This window comes from Pristiophorus japonicus, chromosome 21, assembly GCF_044704955.1.
Source record: "Pristiophorus japonicus isolate sPriJap1 chromosome 21, sPriJap1.hap1, whole genome shotgun sequence".
NCBI classification, from domain to species: Eukaryota; Metazoa; Chordata; class Chondrichthyes; family Pristiophoridae; genus Pristiophorus; species Pristiophorus japonicus.
In genome coordinates this window covers 49,418,547-49,437,755 of record NC_091997.1, presented here as the reverse complement: position 1 = coordinate 49,437,755, position 19,209 = coordinate 49,418,547, and the positions used below count along the sequence as shown (strand labels likewise).

General features: G+C 43.5%; 1 protein-coding gene across 14 annotated transcripts in view; it reads right to left on the bottom strand.

Annotated features, from left to right (window-relative positions):
* Window positions 1–19,209, bottom strand: part of tanc2a (tetratricopeptide repeat, ankyrin repeat and coiled-coil containing 2a) — a 1,120,879-nt gene that overhangs the window by 1,025,477 nt on the left and 76,193 nt on the right. For 5 of the 14 annotated variants that reach the window (XM_070864738.1, XM_070864743.1, XM_070864739.1 and 2 more), the window contains one exon: window positions 7,450–7,505. The exons of 8 other annotated variants lie outside the window; for them this stretch is intronic. The gene's annotated coding sequence lies outside the window, so the exon portion shown is untranslated. Of the gene's footprint in view, window positions 1–4,602; window positions 4,688–7,449; window positions 7,506–19,209 lie in introns of those variants that run through there. One more of the 14 variants, XM_070864741.1, reaches the window with a different exon arrangement.

Genomic DNA, 19,209 nt, shown 5'->3' with positions numbered 1-19,209 from the left:
TGTCCCACCTGTGACAGAGACTGTGGTTCTTGTATTGGACTGTACAGCCACCTAAGAACTCATGTTAAGAGTGGAAGCAAGTCTTCCTCGATTCCACCTATGATGATGGTTGCAAATGTCACGTTCATTTAGACAAAGTGCCTTTAAATTTGTTTTTTAAACTCTTTTTTCCTGTTCGTTTTCTCTCTCCTTCAAACTCACTTTCTTTATTTTTGCTTTCTAATTCCAGCTTTACTCCCCTCCCTAACTGAATCTATTTTCAGGTTCCCATCCCCCTGCCAAGCTAGTTTAAACTCTCCCCAACAGCACTAGAAACCCCCCCCCCCTCCCCAATGATATTGGTCCCGGCTCTGTTGAGGTGCAACCCGTCCCACCTCCCCCAGAAGCAGTCCCAATGCCTCAGGAAACTAAAGCCCTCCCGCCTACATCAGGAAGCAACTTGAAGTTAGTGCTTTAAGCATTTAGAAGAGTTTAAGTTTAAGTGCGATCTCATGTCTGACCTGTGGTGCCAAAAACAAAATGAAGCTGGTATTCTAAGAGGCATTATGACAAAATTTGATAACCTCACACTTAATAGGCAACATTCTGATTATTTGCCACACAAGCATCAGCCTTTAGTACACCATGCATCAACATCCAACAGACTCAATTAAGCAAAGTAATTGCATGTGTAATTTATAATGGAGATGGAAGAAAGAAATGAAAATGTGCATCAAGATGCAAGTCCAATAATAGCTTTTATACTGCGGGACAATGATGGGCTCTGAAGAAAAATGAGGTATAGAAAATAGGTGCAGGAGCAGACCATTCGGCCCTTTGAGCCTACACCGCCATTCAATAAGATCATGGCTGATCATTCCCTTAGTATCCCTTTCCTGCTTTCTCTCCATACCCCTTGATCCCCTTAGCCGTAAAGGCCATATCTAACTCCCTCTTGAATATATCCAATGAACTGGCATCAACAACTCTCTGCGGCAGGGAATTCCATAGGTTAACAACTCTGAGTGAAGAAGTTTCTCCTCATCCAAGTCCTAAATGGCCTATCCCTTATCCTAAGACTATGTCCCCTGGTTCTGGACTTCCCCAACATCGGGAACATTCTTCCCGCATCTAACCTGTCCAGTCCCGTCAGAACCTTATACGTTTCTATGAGATTCCCTCTCATCCTTCTAAACTCCAATGAATAAAGGCCCAGTTGATCCAGTCTCTCCTCATATGACAGTCCCACCATCCCTGGAATCAGTCTGGTGAACCTTCACTGCACTCCCTCAATCGCAAAAACGTCCTTCCTCAGATTAGGAGACCAAAACTGTACACAATATTCCAGGTGAGGCCTCACTAAGGCCCTGTACAACTGCAGTAGGACCTCCCTGCTCCTATACTCAAATCCCCTAGCTATGAAGGCCAACATGTCATTTGCCTTCTTCACCGCCTGCTGTACCTGCATGCCAACTTTCAATGACTGATGTACCATGACACCCAGGTCTCGTTGCATCTCCACTTTTTCTAATCTGCCGCCATCCAGATAATATTCTGCCTTCGGGTTTTTGCCCCCAAAATGGATGACCTCACATTTATCCACATTATGCTGCATCTGCCATGCATTTGCCCAACTCACCTAACCTGTCCAAGTCACCCTGCAGCCTCTTAGCGGCCTCTTCACAGCTCACACCGCCACCCAGCTTAGTGCCATCCGCAAACTTGGAGATATTACACTCAATCCCTTCATCTAAATCGTTGCAGTATATTGTAAAGAGCTGGGGTCCCAGCACTGAGCCCTGCGGCACTCCACTAGTCACTGCCTGCCATTCTGAAAAGGACCCGTTTATCCCGACTCTCTGCTTCCTCTCTGCCAACCAGATCTCTATCCATGTCATATATTACCCCCAATACCATGTGCTTTGATTTTGCACACCAATCTCTTGTGTAGGGCCTTATCAAAAGCCTTTTGAAAGTCCAAATACACCACATCCATTGGTTCTCCCTTGTCCACTCTGCTAGTTACATCCTCAAAAAATTCCAGAAGATTCGTCAAGCATGATTTCCCTTTCATAAATCCATGCTGACTTGGTCCGATCCTGTCACCGCTTTCCAAATGCACTGCTATTTCATCCTTAATGATTGATTCCAACATTTTCCCCACTACCGATGTCAGGCTAACCGGTCTATAATTACCCTTTTTCTCTCTCTCCCTCCTTTTTAAAAAAATTGTTACAACATTAGCTACCCTCCAGTCCATAGGAACTGATCCAGAGTCAATAGACTGTTGGAAAATTATCACCAATGCATCCTCTATTTCTAGGGCCACTTCCTTAAGTACTCTGGGATGCAGACTATCAGGCCCCGGGGATTTATCAGCCTTCAATCCCATCAATTTCCCACCTAATAAGGATATCCTTCAGTTCCTCCTTCTCACTAGACCTACTGTCCCCTAGTACAATTGGAAGGTTATTTGTGTCTTCTTTCATGAAGACAGAACCGAAGTATTTGTTCAATTGGTCTGCCATTTCTTTGTTCCCCATTATAAATTCACCTGAATCCGACTGCAAGGGACCTACGTATGTCTTTACTAATCTTTTTCTCTTCACATATTTATAGAAGCTTTTGCAGTCAGTTTTGATGTTCCCTACAAGCTTCATCTCGTACTCTATTTTCCCCCTCCTAATTAAGCCCTTAGTCTTCCTCTGTTGAATTCTAAATTTCTCCCAGTCCTCAGGTTTGTTGCTTTTTCTAGCCAAATTATGCGCCTCTTCCTTAGCTTTAACACTATCCTTAATTTCCCTTGCTAGCCATGGTTGAGCCACCTTCCCTGTTTTATTTTTACCCCAGACAGGGATGTACAATTACTGAAGTTCATCCATGTGATCTTTAAATGTTTGCCATTGCTTATCCACCATCAACCCTTTAAGTATCATTTGCCATTCTATTCTAGCCAATTCACGCCTCATACTGTCAAAGTAACCTTTCCTAAAGTTCACGATTCTAGTTTCCTAGTATATTTGAAGAGCCTTGATAATGACTACAATTATATTAACAAAATGAATGTACAGCATACAATAATCACAATATACTGTTCATAGTCCATACGCAAGATTAAATCTTAGTTTCAACTATTTCACATTGAAAATGTGTGCTTCACAATATTTGGTGGTGATGTGCATCTTTAAAAATTATTTTTTTCAGTAAACACTTTGCAGTATCCATTCACAAATACTATAAAACTATTATAATGTACTGCAAAGCTACTTTATAAGAACTTAACATAACATAAGAATGCAAGAACATAATTAGGAGCAGGAGTAGGCCATATAGTCCCACGAGCCTGCTCCACCATTCAATATCATGGCTGATCTTCGACCACTTTCCTACCGGATTTCCATATCCCTTGATTCTCCTAGAGTCCAAAAATCTAGCTCTCTCAGCCTTGAATATACTCAAGAGCATCAACAGCCCTCTGGGGTAGAGAATTCCAAAGATTTATAACCCTGTGCGTGAAGAAATTCCTCCTCACCTCAGTCTTAAATGGCCAACCCCTTATCCTGAGACTATGCCGCCTAGTTCTAGACTCTCCAACCAACTTCTCAGCATCTATCCTGTCAATCCCCCTCAGAATCTTATGTTTCAATTAGATCACCTCTCCTTCTTCTAAACTCGAGAGCATAGGTCCAATCTACTCAATCTCTCCTCATAGGATAATTCTCTCATCCCAGGAATCAAATCTCGTGAACCTTCGTTGCACCACCTCGAAGGCATGTATATCCTTTCTCAGATAAGGAAACCAAATCTGTGCATAGTACTCCAGGTGTGGTCTCAAAGCTCTGTAAAATTGTAGCAAGACTTCCTTATTCTTGTACTCCAACTGCCTTGCAATAAAGGCCAACATGCTATTTGCCTTCCTAATTGCATGTTGTACCTTCATGCTAACGGTTTCCTATACAAGGACACCCAAATCTCTCTGAACACGAACATTTAGTTTCTCACCATTTAAAAAATATTCTGCAAGATGAGCATGGACAAACTTTATATTAGAGCACTGTACACCTTTTACACTAGATGTCAAAATAAAAGTTCAGGTATCCAAACTTGCACATACCACTGCAAACAAAAGCTCACAAATATTCTGTACAAGGTTGGAATTACTCGTCAAATGCCCTGGTGATGCATACCAACAATCTAATTACCTGATTGGTAACTGTTTCACTATCACTGCATACTTGTGACAAATTAATAACTATAATTTTCCTTTCATAACTTTGCTAAGGGATACTGTTCATGTACATCTGGTCCAGGGTGCATTAATTGACATTAAAATCCATCTGCCAATTTGGATATTCAACTGCTAAAATGACCCAATCCCCTCGACTCCTATTAACATCCTTACACTCGTCACCTGGTCACCCATCATAGTGAACCAGTTTGAAATGTGTCATCAATTGGAATTTGCAAAGTGTCAAGACAATTTCACAAAATACTCAAATTGTAACACTGAGGCATTTAGATTAAAGAAGTGTGCATTTATATAGCACTTTCATATTTATAGGATGTCCTAAAGCACTTCAAAGGCAATTCACTTGTTTTAAAGCGCTTTTTAAAAATTCATACCTGGGATGTGGGCGTTGCTGGCAAGGCATTTATTGTCCATCCCTAATTGCCCTTGAGAAGATGGTGGTGAGCTGTCTTCTTGAACTGCTGCAGCCCTTGTGGTGAAGGTATTCCATTACAGGATTTTGACCCAGCGACAACAAAGGAATGACTATATATTTCTAAGTCAGGATGGTGTGTAACTTGGAGGGAAACTGCAGGTGATGATGTTCCCAGGCGCCTGCTGCCCTTGTCCTTCTAGGTGGTAGAGGTGGCGGGTTTGGGAGGTGCTGTCAAAGAAGCCTTGGCGAATTGCTGCAGTGCATCTTGTCGATCAGGGGTGGCCAACTCGCGGCTCTAGAGCTTCAGAAATAAATATGCGGCTCCTGAAATCATTGAACAAGTATAGGCTATACGGTGACTAGCTTCCATCGCCGTTGGTGACGGGACTGCTCACAGCGAGCAACTGGCGCCTGGACTTGGAGGTAGCTAGGCACTCAGTCTGGACTCGAAAGTGGGACTGTAAACACTGTTTGTGCAGCTGTGGAAATTTAATTAAAAAAATTCTTACCCATCTAACAATGGAAGGCAAGTGCAAACGGAAACGAAAATATACAGAATAAAATCATGGTTTCCAACAGGAGTGACAGCGTCATTTCGCTTCGAGCCATGCACATTTGGATCAAGAATTCACACAAGGTTCTGAACTCCGCACTTTAAAACTAAAAACTTTGCAACAGATGTACAAGCCCAGGTTTTCACCAGATTTGCCAACCAATCTCAGACTATAACATTAGCCTCCTATTATGTGGCCTGGCACATAGCCCATGTGACAAAGCCCTACACCAAAGGTGAGTTTATAAAAAAGTGCCTCACTGATGCAATTTCAATCCCGTCACCAGAGAACGAGAATCTACAGAAGAAAATTTCTGGCCTACAGCTCTCACGTCACACAATAGAACGCAGAATCTCCAACCTGAACAAAGACATTGAATTGCAACTGCACTCAACTTGAGCAGTGAGAGTATTTGAGCATCGCTTTGGATGAGTCGTGTAATATACACAGAAACATAGAAAATAGGTGCAAAAGTAGGCCATTCGGCCCTTTGAGCCTGCACCACCATTCAATAAGATCATGACTGATCATTCATCTTAGTATCCCTTTCCTGCTTTCTCTCCATACCCTTGATCCCTTTAGCCGTAAGGCCATATCTAACTCCCTCTTGAATATATCCAATGAACTGGAATCAACAACTCTCTGCGGTAGGGAATTCCACAGGTTAACAACACTCAGTGAAGAAGTTTCTCCGCATCGCAGTCCTAAATGGCTTACCCCTTATCCTTAGACTATGTCCCCTGGTTCTGGACTTCCACAATATCAGGAACATTCTTCCTGCATCTAACCTGTCCAGTCCCGTCAGAATTTTATATGTTTCTATGAGATCCCCTCTCATCCTTCTAAACTCCTGTGAATACAGGCCCAGTCGTTCGAGTCTCTCCTCATATGTCAGTTCAGCCATCCTGGGCATCAGTCTGGTGAACCTTCGCTGCACTCCCTCAATAGCAAGAACGTCCTTCCACAGATTAGGAGACCAAAACTGAACACAATATTCCAGGTGAGGCCTCACTAACTGCCCTGTACAACTGCATTAAGACCTCCTTGCTCCTATACTCAAATCCCCTAGCTATGAAGGCCAACATACCATTTACCTTCTTCACCGCCTGCTGTACCTGCATGCCAACTTTCAATGACTGATGTACCATGACACCCAGGTCTCGTTGCACCTCCCCTTTTCCTAATCTGCCGCCATTCAGATAATATTCTTCTTTCGTGTTTTTGCCACCAAAGTGGATAACCTCACATTTATCCACATTATACTGTATCTGCCACGCGTTTGCCCACTCACCTAACCTGTCCAAGTCACCCTGCAGCCCACACCACCACCCAGCTTAGTGTCATCTGCAAACTTGGAGATATTACACTCAATTCCCTCATCCAAATCTTTAATGTATATTGTAAATAGCTGGGGTCCCAGCACTGAACCCTGCGGCATCCCACTAGTCACTGTACAAGATAAATCTCAGTTATCAGTATTTGTCCACACTGAGTCTGACAACTGTGTTGTAAGGGAAGAACTCCTCAATATTTTGTCACTTAAAGGACAGAACTCGTGGACGAGATCTAAAAGAGGCATTGATGTGGATAGTTGCAAAAAACAACTTGCCTTTACAGAGGCTCACTGCCATTGCAACAGATGGGCTCCGCCCATGTGGGGATCTGTGAAATGATTAGTAGAGCTTTGTAAATGTGATGAGCTTTCCTGAATTTTGGACATTTCACTATTATTCATCATGAGCAACTGGTGTCTAAAAATCTCAAATTAATTCAAGTCATGAAACCTGTCTTGGACATCGTGAATTTCATTCGCACAAATGCACTCAATCACAGACAATTTCAAAATCTAATTAAAGAACTGGATGAAGACAACTCCCATGCCGATTTGTCAGTTCACTGCTCAGTTCGATGGCTCTCAAGAGGTAAAAGTTATTTCCCGTTTTTTCGAGCTGCTGGAACCATTGAAATTGTTTATGTAAGAGAAGCACAGAATACACACAGGGCCCAAAATTCGCTGCCATAAGGATCGATTTAGCTACATTTTTTGGAACCAAATAAATTTCAGGCCATTTTTCTATTTTCACCAGTGGTGTAACGCCATCCTTAAAAAATAAGGGATGATTTTTTTTTGAGAACTGTTTTTGTGACATCACTCAGTCAAACTCAACAATAACGCCATTTTTGCGAGTTTCCTCAATAAGGATATTTTTAACAGACAGTGCAAAATACCACTTTTAAAAAGCTAGCCTTACCTAGTCGAGTCTGATCGAAATCGGTGTTAACGAGGCCATCTTGGGGAAAGTTAAAGCTTTGGGAGAGAACAAAATCTGTATTTTATATAAAAGCTACTTTAAAATATTTACAGCATTTCCTACACATATTGAATACAACGCAATATATTTTAAGTGGTTAGCTGGAAGAAATTTCAATGCAGATCAGGTTGTTGAATGCAGAGCAGACCAAGCAGTGCGGATGGAAAAGATCAACTTTGCCAAGGGGAGGATAATCATTTCGAAATGCAAATGTGTCAGTTATTATAGTTGAAAACTGAAATTACAGTCTCAAGTTGCCCAGAGCAAAAGAAGCCCTGGGGGAGGTGGGAGCGGAGCGCCGAGGGAGCGATTCTGCCAGCCGGCGCACCGACCCCGTGTGCCTCCATGCCGAGCCCTGTGAGCAGCGGAGACGGGAGGTGATCCCTTTTGTCGTGGCAGATCCCAGAACAACTGCGATGGAAAGCTACTCGCTGTCCACCTGACCTATGCAAAAAGCAGCAGAGCTGAAGAGATAACTGTCATGAGCAAGGGCTCCCTCCTCAGCGTGTTTAACAACTTGCATTGATTGTTTACATTGGGGGGGGGGGGGGGGGGGGGGGGGATTTTTTTAAAAATATAAAACATATACCCTGGAAACCTAAATGCTTTTTAGTGTTGGACACGTGCAGAATGGGCGTTATTTTTTAAAGGCGAAAAAATTTAGCTCCGTCCTTAAAAACTGAGGTATTTTAAGGCTACGCCAAAAAAAAACTTTTGCTGAAACTTGGGCCTTATTTTTTTGCCGCTATTTCGGAATAAAAAATCGTCTGTTAATCGGAAATAGCACCAAAAAACTGAGCTATTTTTCAAAGTGGAATTTCTAGCCCAAAGAACTTACAGATTCTGGATGGGTTCTAGATTTTGAATTTCTTGCAGGCATGCTGCTGCATTTGGATAAACTAAACGTGAAATTACAGGGGAAAATTAAGTTGCTGTGTGATCTAGTGCAAAACTGCAATTGTTTCACAGACAAATACTCAAAAGTGCGAGTTGACACACTTTCCCTCAAAGTCACAACTTCAAGCCAGATCAAAAAATGATGAAGCAGAGCCCCTAAAATGGAGCACATCTAGATATGCAAGTTTGATTAAGGATCTTAAGGACATTTTTGAGGAAAGATTCCAAGATTTGCAGCGGAAAAGAGCTCAAAACAGATTTCTGATTGACGCTTTTAATGCTGAAGTTGATTAAAGGGGGCATCAGACAGTCACTGACACAGCAACGTCCCAGTTGGAAATAATAGAAGTTCTGGAAGATGACATTACTTTCTGGAAATCTGTACCAAAGGTAAAATACCCCAACATCAGAAATGCAGCCCTAAAATTAATCTCGCTGTTTGCCTCAACCTATCTTTGAGTCTGTTTTCTCGATACTCAAACTTGTGAAATCCAAGCACCGATCAGTTTTGACGGACAGCCACTTAGGAGAACTGCTGCATATGAGCACAACTGAACACAAATCAAACTTCATGGGGATTGTTGCAAGCAAGGAATGCCAGAAGTCCCACTAAGTAAAAAAAAAAAGTAAGTTTTCATTATCATCACAGTTCATTATATGTATAATATTCATATTATTTCATTATAAATGTATACATATACATTAACATTACATATTACTGTGGCTCTTTGACAATATACATTTGTAAATTCTGGCTCCTTGTCAGGCTCAGAATGGCCACCCCTGTTGTAAACAGTACACACTGCAGCCACGGTGCACTGGTGCTGGAGGGAGTTAATGTTTATGGTGGTGGATGAGGTGCCATTAAGCAGGCTGGTTTGTCCGAAATGATGTTGAGCTTCTTCAGTGTTGTTGGAGCTGCACTCATCCTGGCAACTGGAGAGTATTCCATTACACTCCTGACTTGTGCCTTGTAGGTGGTGGAGGAAAGGCTTTGGGTAGTCAGGAGATAAGACACTTGCCGCAGAATACACAGGCTCTGCTCTTGTAGCTACAGTATTTATGTGACTGGTCCAGTTAAGTTTCTGGTCAATGGTGACCCTCCCCCCAGGATGTTGATGGTGGGGTATTCTGCGATGGCAATGCCGTTGAATGTCATGGGGTGGTGGTTAGCCTCTTACTTGTTGGAGATAGTCACTGCCTGGCACTTGTGGCACAAATGTTACTTGCCACTTACCAGCCAAGCCTGGATGTCATCCAGGTCTTGCTGCATTTGGAATGGACTGCTTCATTATCTGAGGAGTTGCAAATGGAACTGAACGTTGTGCAATCATCAGCAAATATCCCACATTCTGACTTTATGATGGAGGGAAGGTCATTGATGAAGCAGCTATATGATTGGAACTAGGACACTGCCCTGTGAATTCCTGCAGCCATGTCCTGGGGCTGTGATGACTGACCAACAACTACAACTAACTTCCTTTGTGCTATGTATGCCTCCAGTCAGTGGAGTTTTTTCTCACATTCCATTGACTAAAATTTTACTGGGGCTCTTGATGCCACACCTGGTCAAATACTGTCTTGATGTCATGGGCAGTCAATCTCACCTCACCTTTGGAATTCAGCTCTTTTGTCATGTCATCATCATAGGCTGAGATGAGGTCTGGAGCAGAGTGGTCCTGGCCAAACCCAAACTGAGCATTGATGAGCATGCCATTGGTGAGTAAGTGCTGCTTGATAGTACTGTTGACAACACCTTCCATAACTTTGCTGATGATTCAGAGTAGACAGATGGGCTAATTGGCCAGATTGGATTTGTCCTGCTTTTTGTGAACAGGACATATTGGGCAGTTTTCCATATTGTCAGTGTTGAAGCTTTATTGGAACAGCTTGGCTAGAGGCACAGCTAGTCCTGGAGAACAAGTATTCAGCACGACAGCCGGGATGTTATCAGGGCCCCATAGCCTTTGCTGTTTCCAGGATGCTCAGCCGTTTCTTGAGATCACGTGGCGTGAAACAAATTGGCTGAAGACTGGCTTCTATGATGGTGGGAACCTCAGGAGGTGGCCAATATGGATCATCCACTCGGCACTCCTGGCTGAACATAGTTGCAAACGTTTCAGTCTTGTCTTTTGCATTCACGTGCTGGGCTATGCCATCATAAGAACATAAGAAATAGGAGCAGGAGTAGGCCATTTGGCCCCTTGCGCCTGCTCCGCCATTCAATAAGATCATGGCTGATATGATTGTGGTCTCAACACCACTTTCCCCGTCCGCTCCCCATTACCCGCGACTCCCTTATCTTTCAAAAATCTATCTCCACCTTAAATATATTCAATGATCCAGCCTCCACAGTTCTCTGGGGTAGAGTATTCCAAAGATTCACAACCCTAAAAGAATAAATTTCTTATTTCCATTTTAAGTGGGCGACCCCTTATTCTGAAACTATGCCCCCGAGTTCAAGATTCCTCCACAAGGGGAAACATCCTCTCTGCATTTACCCTGTCAAGCCCCTTCTTGCTGGACCTGCATGCAAACTTTTTGTTTCATGTACAAGGACCCTCAGTTCCCTCTGTACCGCAGCATTCTGTAATCTCTCTGCATTTAAATAATGGTTTGTTTTTATTTTTCCTACCAAAGTGAATAACCACATTTTCCCACATTATACTCCAACTGCCAAATTTTTGCCCACTTAGCCTTTCTATATCCTTTATAGATTCTTAGCGTCCTCCTCACAACTTGCTTTCCCACCTATCTTTGGCTATATTACATTCGGAGCCTTCATCCAAGTCATTAATTTAAATTGTATATAGTTGAGGCCCCAGCACTGATCCCTGTAGCATCATCATAGGCAGTCCCTCGAAATCGAGGAAGACTTGCTTCCACTCAAAGTGAGTTCTTAGATGACTGAACAGTCCAATACAGGAATTACAGTCTCTGTCTCAGGTGGGACAGACAGTCCTTGAAGGAAAGGGTGGGTGGGAAGACTGGTTTGCCGCATGCTCATTCCGCTTCCTGCGCTTGATTTCTGCATGCTCTCGGCGACGAGACTCTAGGTGCTCAGCACCTTCCCAGATGCTCTTCCTCCACTTAGGCCGGTCTTTGGCCAGGGACTCCCAGGTGTCGGTGGGGGTGTTGCACTTTATCAAGGATGCTTTGAGGGTGTCCTTGAAACGTTTCCTCTGCCCACCTGGGGCTCGCTTGCCGTGTAGGAGTTCCAAGTAGAGCGCTTGCTTTGGGAGTCTTGTGTCAGGCATGCGAATAATGTGGCCCACCCAACAGAGCTGGTCGAGTGTGGTCAGTGCTTCGATACTGGCCTGATCGAGGACGCTAATGTTGGTGCTTCTGTCCTTCCAGGGAATTTGCAGGATCTTGCGGAGACATCGTTGGTGGTATTTCTCCAGCGATTTGAGGTGTTTACTGTATATGGTCCACGTCTGAGCCATACAAGAGGGGGGGTATCAGTACAGCCCTATAGTGATCCCTGCAGCACCCCACTAGTTACAGCTTGTCAACCTGAAAAATTACCCATTTATCCCAACTCTCTGTTTTCTGTCAGTTGGCCAATCCTCTATCCACACTAATATATTACCCCCAACCCATTGAGGATGGGGAATATTCATGGAGTCTCCTCAAACTGTTAGTTGTTTAATTGTCCATCACCATTCACAACTGGATGTAACAAGACTGCAGAGCTTTGATCTGATCCGCTGATTGTGGGATCGCTTAGCTATGTCTTTAGCATGCTGTTTCTGCTTTTTAGTACGCATAAGAACATAAGAAATAAGAGTAGGAGTAGGCCATTTGGCCCCTCGAGCCTGCTCCGTTTAGTAAGATCATGCTGATCTGATCTTGGGCTCAGCTCCACTTCCCTACCCATTCCCCATAACTCTTTACTCCATTATCACTCAAAAATCTGTCTATTGCCACCTTAAATATATTCAATGGGCCCAAGTTTCCCCAGGAGTTGCTCCTTTTTTTTTGGAGCAACTTGATTTTTCTGGACTATCTTTTTAGATGCAATTCTGGCCATCTAATTTACACCGGTGTAAGTGAGTTAGTTAGGTTTTTTTTTTAAGTTCCTTTTTTTTCCCAAAAGGGGGCGTTCCCAGCTGCCTTTTGGAAACTTCTGTGTTTTAGGCTTTTGGCCAGCAAATAGTTGCTCCAAACTAACTTAGGCCAGCGTTTGTTGCCACTTCTGTCCGCACAGAAAAACCTTACCCAGAGTAAAGGGATCGGCTCAAGTAACTACAGTTAAAGCACCAAGCACAAAAAGTAATAAGCAATTCATTAATAAAATAGAAGGAACCCTGCACCTAAAGCACCAAGACCAAAGTAATAAGCAATCATTAAATAACAAATAAAAAAATAGAAGTCCTATCTTAGGGAACGCAGCGGGCCGCCGATGAGGGAGCCCATTCGGCCAGGGCTAGGGTCGGCGTGCTTCGGGCCCCTCCCACACAACCTGCAGCACGCATTTGCAGAAACGGCCTGCTCATGTGCAGAGGTCCCGGCACTACCTGACTCCGCCCCCAATCCATTGGGCCACGCTGCGCCATCACCAAGGAGAGGCTAGGGACCGTCCAGAATATGGACGTCTTTTTTCGTCGCGCTTGGGGGCGGACAAAAGCGGTGCACCTCAGGTGAGAGCGCCAGGAAAACAGGTTCAAGAAACTCGAGCCCAAAGACCCAACCTCCACAGCTCTCTGGGGCAGAGTATTCCACAGATTTACAACCCTCCGAAGAAATTCCTCCTCATCTCAGTTTTAACAGGGAGGCCCCTCATTCGTAAACTATGCCCCCTATTTCTAGATCCCCCCACGAGTAGAAACATCCTATCTGCATCTACCTTGTCGAGCCCCCTCAGTATCTTATATGTTTCAGTAAGATCACCTCTCATTCTTCTAAACGCCAATGAGTATAGGCCTAACCTGCTCAACCTTCCTTCATAATTCAATCCCTTCATCACAGCGATAAACCTAGTGAACCTTCTGTAAATTGCCTCCAATGCAAGTTTATCTCTCCTTAAATGAGACCAAAACTGTAAGCAGTATCAATACCCTGTACAGTTGTAACATGACTTCCCTGCTTTTATACTCCATCACCCTTGCAATAAAGGCAACATTCCATTTGCCTTCTTGATTACTTACTGTACCTGCACACGGACCCCCAGGTCCCTCTGTACTGTAGCATTTTGTAATCTTTATTTAAATAATAATTTGCATGTAGTCCTGTGTTGCAGCTTTCCCAGGTTGGCACCTAATTTTTTAGGAATGCCTGATGCTGGTCCTTGCATGTTCTACTGCACTCTTAATTGAACCAGAGTTGGTCCCCAAGCTTGATAATGGTAGAGCAAGTGATATGCCAGGCCATGAGGTTACAGATTGTGGTGGAATACAATTCTGCTGCTGTTGATGGCCCAAAGCGCCTCATGGAAGCTTTGAGCTGCTAGATCTGTGGCACACAACACAATGGAAGAGGTCCTCAGTGTGAAGACAGGATTTTGTCTGCACAAGGACAATACAGTGGTCACTGCTATTAATGTTGTCATGGACAAATGCATCTGCGACAGGTCGATTGGTGAGGACGAGGTCAAGTAGATTTTTCCCTCATGTTGGTTCTCTCACCATCTGCCGCAGTCCTCGTCTGGCAGTTATGTCCTTCAGGACTCGGCCAGCAGTGGTGCTACCGAGCCACTTTGGTGATGGCCATTGAAGTCCCCCACCCAGAGTACATTCTGTGCCCTTGCTACCCTCAGTGCTTCTTCCAAGTGGTGTTCAATATGGAGGAGTACTGAAAAGAGAAAAAGAGATAGACCGAATAATTACAGGCCAGTCAGGCTAACCTCGGTGGTGGGAAAATTATTGGAAAAAATTCTGAGGGACAGAATAAATCTTCATTTAGAAAGACGGATTAATGAAGGACAGTCAAGCATGGATTTGTTAAGGGAAGGTCATGTCTGATTAACGATCAAATTTTTTGAGGCGGTAACAAGGTGGGTCAATGAGGGTATAGTGCTTTTGATGTAGTCTATATCGATTTTAGCAAGGCTTTTGATATGGTCCCACATGGAAGACTGGTCACGAATGTAAAAGCCCATGGGATCCAAAACAAAGTGGCAAGTTGGATCCAAAATTGGAACATCATCATTATCATAGGCAGTCCCTCAAAACGAGGATGACTTGTTTCCATGCCAAGAAGAGATGAAGGACCTAATATTCCAGGTCCTGAACTACATCCCGAAGGGTGGAAGATGCCTATGCGTGCATTTATGTAACGTGTGGTGGCCGTTGCACACCAGCCACCACATGGGCTCGACAGTGCTAGGTCTTGGTCCAGTGGCAAGGGTTATCCAAGACGACTGGAGACTAGCTCTGCTGCACGGAACTAGTGCGCACACATATCGCAGTGTGGGCTGGCCCATGCTGCCTCTGGGCCCCTGGCCCCGAACTCACGCCTCTCCTGGGCTCCGATCACGTCCCTCCACAGTCTCTCGCCGCTCCTTCGTCCCAGTACTCAACTTCAGACGTGATAAACTCACCCAGTAACCCATGGCACTAACAGTCAGGCACCCTGCAGGAGTGCTATTTAAAGGGTTTATCCCGTTAGGCTGTGAGTTAATTTGTTTTTACAGCTAAGTCACTCCCAACTCAACAAATCTGTGTGCTTACTCACAAGTGCATACATTACACATCTGGAGTTTGAATCTCAGTCTACGAAACCCCTGTATTAGTGACTTACTAGGAGGTGTACATGATGCTGCAGCATCTTGGATATTTGCACACCCCATTTTGCTTCCCACACAATAAGTTAAGGGTCCCCTTCCACCCAGCGATATCGCTAAAATTGGTTCAGAGGGACCTTGGAGTGCATGTCCACAGATCTCTGAAGGCTGCAGGACAGGTAGATAAGGTGATTAAGGCGGCTTACGGGACACTTGCCTTTATTAGCCAAGGTACAGAATACAAGAGCAGGGAAGTTATGCTTGAACTGTATAAAATACTAGTTAAGCCACAGCTAGAGTACTGCGTGCAGTTTTGGTCACCAAATTACAGGAATGTGATTGCACGAGAGAGGATACAGAGGAGATTTACGAGAATGTTATGGGGAAAGATTGGATAGACTGGGGTTGTTTTCTTTGGAACAAAGGAGAGGGAGACCTAATTGAAGTGTATAAAATTATGAGGGGCCTAGATAGAGTGGATAGAAAGGACATATTCCCTTTAGCAGAGGGGTCAATAACCAGGGGGCATAGATTTAAAGTAAGTGGTAGGAGGTTTAGAGGGGATTTGAGGAGAAACTTTTTCACCCAGAGGGTGGTGGGGGTCTGTAACTCACTGCCTGAAAGGATAGTGGAGGCAGAAATCCTCATAGCATTTAAAAAGTACTTGGAAATGCACTTGAACTACAAGGCTACGAACCAAGAGCTGGAAAGTGGGATTAGGCCGGATAGCTCTGTCAGCCAGCATGGACACAATTAGGCCGAATGACCTCCTTCTGTGCTGCAAATTTCTATGATTCTATGATTCATCAGCTGAGGGTGGGCTGTAGGTAGAGACCTAATTCAGGTGTAGAAGGTTTCCTTGCCCATGCTTGACCTGAAGCCATGAGACTTTATGGGATCTGGAGTCAATGTTGAGAACTCCCAAGGCTACGCCCTCCCAACTGTATAGCACAGTGATGGAGGAATCTGAGACTTTGGCTGAAAGGTATGATTCATGGGATAGCTCTCCCAAATTTTGGCACAAGTCCCCAGATGTTAGTAAGGAGGACTTTGCAGGATTGACTGGGCTGGGTGCGTCATGTGCCGGGGTCGATGCCGGGTAGTCCATCTGATTTTATTCTTATTATTGTTTTTCGTAGCAGTTGTACAACTGAATGGCTTGCTCGGCCATTTCAGAGCACAGTTAACAGCCAACCAGATTGCCATGGATCTGGAGTCACATATTTGCCAGACCAGGTAAGGACGGCAGATTTTCTTCCCTAAAGGACATTAGTGAACCAGATGGGTTTTTAATGACAATCCAATAGTTTCATGGTCACCATTACTAATACTAACTTTTTTTTAAATTCCAGATATATTTAATTAACTGAATTTAAATTCCCCAACTGCCATGGGATTTGAACTCGCTTCTTTTGATTATTAGTCCAGGCCTCTGGATTACTAGTTCAGAACAGAACCACTATGCTACCGTTCCCGATAAAGTCACTTATATAGCCAAATTCATCACCAATTTACACCTAACATCCCACAAACAATGAATGAGGTAAATGACTAGTTAATCTTTTTTTGTGGTGGGTGTGGGAGAGATTTGGGACAGGCCACTGAGGGAACTTCCCTACTCTTCAAATAGTGTATATGGAGAGCCTTTACAGGGCTTCGATGTAACAAAACAGCATCACCGGCAATGCAAAATTTCCTCAATTTAGGACAGATCACTAGCTACATCATGCCAATCTGAGAAACATCTATTCATTACTACTCTCCATTTTCTATCCTTCCACCATACCTCTATACATGCCACCAGTTTAGCTTCAAGACTATTGGCCTTAATCTTCACAATCAATCTCATGTCACATATTATTAAATAGCTTTTCGAAAGTCAAAATACACATCTACTGCATATCTTTAGCAAAGTTTAGCAATTTCTTCAAATTAGATTAAATTTGTCAAGCATGACCTACCCTTACATTGACATCCCCTCATTAACCAAATCTTTATAAGTGTTCACAAATCTTAACCTTGTTGCAGCATCCAACAGTTTCCTTACTACCTAAGTAGCTTATAGACATCTGGCATGTACCATTCCCCTTTCTAGATCAGGGATGTAACAAGTGCATCCTTCAGTCCTGATATAATTCTCTTTTCCATAAGAATTTCTTTAACTTAAAAGTATGTCTACTATTTCATCACTAAAGTTACTCAGTATTCTGCTCAAGATTTGAGAAAATACCAGTCGAAGAACTCAACCTACAATCTCATCTTTCAACCAATCTGTCCTCAGTTCTGTAATATAGCAACACAAGCAGAAATTCATTACTTACTATACATCAGGTATGCTATTGCCTTTTCTACTTTACAGAAACATAATCTGACAAGGTTAGTGATAGGATCAGAGGGTGCATATTTGGTAATGTGATGAATTTTAGCACCTGAATAGATGTTCCTGCAACATTACTTACTGTCAAATCACAACTGTTCACACTGTACATTAATGATTTAGACAAGGGGATTAAATGTAGTATCTCCAAATTTGCGGATGACACTAAGTTGGGTGCCAGTGTGAGCTGCGAGGAGGATGCTATGAGGCTGCAGAGTGACTTGGATAGGTTAGGTGAGTGGGCAAATGCATGGCAGATGAAGTATAATGTGGATAAATGTGAGGTTATCCACTTTGGTGGTAAAAACAGAGAGACAGACTATTATCTGAATGGTGAAAGATTAGGAAAAGGGGAGGTGCAGCGAGACCTGGATGTCATGGTACATCAGTCATTGAAGGTTGGCATGCAGGTACAGCAGGCTGTTAAGAAAGCAAATGGCATGTTGGCCTTCATAGCGAGGGGATTTGAGTACAGGGGCAGGGAGGTGTTGCTACAGTTGTACAGGGCCTTGGTGAGGCCCCACCTGGAGTATTGTGTACAGTTTTGGTCTCCTAACTTGAGGAAGGACATTCTTGCTATTAAGGGAGTGCAGCGAAGGTTCACCAGACTGATTCCCGGGATGGCAGGACTGACCTATCAAGAAAGACTGGATCAACTGGGCTTGTATTCACTGGAGTTCAGAAGAATGAGAGGGGATCTCACAGAAACGTTTAAAATTCTGACGGGTTTAGACAGGTTAGATGCAGGAAGAATGTTCCCAATGTTGGGGAAGTCCAGAACCAGGGGTCACAGTCTAAAGATAAGGGGTAAGCCATTTAGGACCGAGATGAGGAGAAACTTCTTCACCCAGAGAGTGGTGAACCTGTGGAATTCTCTACCACAGAATGTTGTTAAGGCCAATTCACTAAATATATTCAAAAAGAAGTTAGATGATGTCCTTACTACTTGGGGGATCAAGGGGTATGGCGAGAAAGCAGGAATGGGGTACTGAAGTTGCATGTTCAGCCATGAATTCATTGAATGGCGGTGCAGGCTAGAAGGGCCGAATGGCCTACTCCTGCACCTATTTTCTATGTTTCTATGTTTCTACAAAGGCTAAATAGCGACAGAAATTTGTATATTATGCTAATCTGCAAGCTGAAGCATTTGTAAGGAAGTCATTTCATCTCACACATGTCTCTCATTGTATAGAATTTTAGGAGGCTAAAGAGATCTCTGATATGCACATAAAATGCTATAACTACAAGGCTACCAAGTGCTGGAAAGTGGGATTAGGCTGGATAGCTCTTTTTCAGCCAGCACAGACACGATTGGTGAATGGCCTACTTCTGTGCCATAAATTTCTATGATTCTATAACTCTGTAAACACAACCTCCCACCATTAGTGTAGCACCCCAGCTTTACATCTCCCAGCTCCTGAGCCTGTAATGCAGAGAAACTCAATGCTTTAAGTTACTCTACTTCTAGAATTGCTGCTAGCTTGGATATTGAATTACAAATATCAAATGATGGTATAAGAAAGAAGAAAAAAAACTATTTTCACAACCTTAGGATGTCTCAAAGCCAGTGAAGTACTTTTGAAGTATAGTAATTATTGTAATGTAAGGAATCACAGCAGCCAATTTTAGCCAACACTTCAGGAGAACACCCCTGCTTTTTAAATGTGATAAGGGTTTTTGCCTCTACTATCCTTTCGGTTAT